Consider the following 3,048-nt stretch of genomic DNA (forward strand, 5'->3'; position numbering starts at 1 on the left):
GTCCCTTCCGACCCTAGAAACTATGAAACTATGAAATCCCTATTTAAAAAGATCACTGAATTCCATGGGTTGTAACCATTCATTGTGATTCATCTCATAAGCAATTATACCTGCAGGGAAGCTTTCATCTTCTCTAGTGGACTTGCATGGAAGCATATACAATCCCAAGGAATACTGAAGCCCTTCACATATTTCAAGAATTCTTCAGCATAGTTTTCCACAAAATGCTCAGACATGGTCAGATGAGGTGCTTGCCAGTCCAAGCAAATGTGAAAAAGGTTAAGGAACAAGGGGAAATATCGAGCTATGATATTTATTAAAACCCTCCTTATGCTAATACTCTGATACATGACACAATGAAGGACCTATTCAAGAAGTGCCTCGTGGGACTCAGACCATGCTCTGGCGTTTTCTGAAAGTTTCAACACATGATTCAAGAAGGATGCCCCACTCCTTTCAACAAGAGATAAATCAGTTTTGATAATTGGCTCAACACTTGATGACAACTTCTTTATGTCAAAGCTGTTGATGTCAGAAATGGAAAGTCTAAGTTGGAAACCGAATGCATTTCTATTGCTCAATTTTATCAAGAGTTAGCTACAACCTATACCATGTTTATTCTTAAAGGTCCAGATCCTAAAAAGTAGTGTAATTTCTACACTATATTTAATGGGTCTAGAGGGACAGCTTGGAGGGAAGCATTTCCAACCCTCAGCAGTGACAAAGCTTAAGTAGATTTACAGTTAGCTAATGGCTACATGTCATTGCTCTCTTCAGAGATGAAAGGTATTATAAATTACTGTTTGGTACAGTTAAGCTTCGGGGGGAAGCTAGATTAGTATGCAATGACAACCTCTTGAAATCCAACGAATTGATACTTCAATTCTTCAGCTGAAGAACTGATACTTCAAGGATTTCAAAATGCGAAATACTTGAGATGAACAGTTTTCATATGGACCACAAAACAAAGTGAGCAAGTAAACTAAAGGACCAAATATACTAATAATGCTGTCATTTACTATGAAAAAAAAAATCCCAGTGCTTCCAAGGCAGTGCAGTTTCTATTGAAGCTCTGAAGAAAATCTGCTACTGTACTATGCCATCAGGTCATACTCTAAATTCACAAATCTTAAAGAAAACTGGTTGGGAAAAAATATGCATGGGTATTACACTAAAACCTTGAATCATAATGCAGATGTGACTAATCACATGTACCACATGGTTTGGAGGTAAGAAGAGCTCAGCAGCCCAGAGCAGGTAGAAACTGGAAAACGGAGCAAGCTCCACAACCAGCTTTGTTATGAAACAGGATTTAAAAGTGGGAACAGATTTATGGAAGTGACAGGATAACAGAAAGGGGAGTCTTGGCTCTCCAGTAAGGGTGTTTGTGGTTTCCAGTGCAGGGTGAAGGTTTGATTTTTCCCATGTTTCTGGGCTTTGCTAACTGCCACGTGGGACTGGGAAGGGTTTGTTTATTCCTCTCCCCTTACTGCTGCTACAGATTTAAGTTTTTGTTGTTCCACTTCCCTGAGGCTGAAAACAGAAGTCATTTTTGGAATACGATCAACTATGCCACAACACACACTGGCACAGCTGATCCACTTGATTGATGTCTACGTACATTGCTGGGGTTGTTGTCCCATAGGATCAAGCCCCGGCTGCTCCTGCTGTTTCAGGGGCCTAATCCTGCAGGAAAACAGCTCTAGGTGCTGCCCCCCAAGTTACAGCGCGTGTCTTCAAGCCAAGGGAAACCTCTCAGTTGCAGACACACGTGCTGTGTCGGGGAAAAGGAGAATCTACCTGCAAGAGATTCTGCTCTGGGTGAAGGGGAGAACTCCTATAGGGGTGTCCCCCTCCATGTTGGCAGACACCCCCCCATCAGGGCAGTGTGCTATGGGCAACTTCCCCCAGCACCAGCATAGGGAATTCTCATAGGGATCCCGACCCCCACCCCCCTGCACTTGCAAACCATGCCCTGTAGTAATGAATACACACCTGGTATCAGGGCATGGTTTGCAAGCACAGAAGAAACCACTATGGGAATTCCCCACTTCTTGCAGTCACACACCCTGGGAATCCCCTGCAGGAGATTCCTGCAACACAGGTTATCATCACTATGCTCCAACTCAGGAGCATGCATATGCAAGCAGGAAACCCTGACTTGCAGCCACGTGCCTATGTTGGGATGAGACAGCTAGAGCTGCTGTCTCCCAAGACCAGGCCCTGAAGTTCCTGGAGCTCCTGCCCAGGGTGGCTGAAGAACGTGGGCAGCCACAGGCACTCTCCTGCCGTAAGTGAACAGATGTTGGCTACAAAAAAGTGGCACAAATGATGACTAGGGTCGTTGCTGTCACAAAACTAAGGTATTTGTAGCGCAACAAAGGGCTAAGATGCCTCTATTCACTTAAGCAGCCACCACCTTATTTTTATTGTGACGTTAAGCCGGTCTCCTAGCAGCCTCAGGAGGAACTAGTGGGTGTTCGGTGCAGCCAAAGGCTGGGAGGCTTGTCAGGGGTGCACTGGGGATTGCTCCTTGCAGGGTCAGGCCCGTCACCCCTGCTGGGACCGGACAGGACTTCCATCCCATTCACAACCAGACCCGTCGGGGTGGGGGGAAGGAGGCAATTTGGCCTTTCGCTGCAGCCGGAAGCACAGTTCCCTGCCTTAGATCTCTGGTGTACTGCAACAATGTCTTTCCTGCCCTTGTCCCCCCTGCTTTCTCAGGGTCGGGGGGAGGTCTCAGGCACGGGTTTGGGGCTGGATCAGGTACGGGCGACCACTGGTGAGCCGGCAGAGCCGAGCTTTGCTACTCCACCGCTCTTCCCCGACAGCCCTCCCAGCGGGGGCGGGGGCTGTGTGCGGCTCCCACGTTCTCCCGCCCAGCCAGGCTGCGACGCATGCGCGCGGCGCCCGCCTGCCCTTTCCGAGGTCGGGGGTAATTTCCGGTGGTTCCGGAACTGCTTCCGAGTTGTGGCTCTTCCTTCTCCGGCCCCTTCCGGACTCCTGTCTTGGCGCGCGGTCGCTCGGGGGCGGGGCGGCATGGCCGGG

Source organism: Gavialis gangeticus, unplaced genomic scaffold, assembly GCF_001723915.1.
Source record: "Gavialis gangeticus isolate Ggan-Ray unplaced genomic scaffold, GavGan_comp1, whole genome shotgun sequence".
NCBI classification, from domain to species: Eukaryota; Metazoa; Chordata; order Crocodylia; family Gavialidae; genus Gavialis; species Gavialis gangeticus.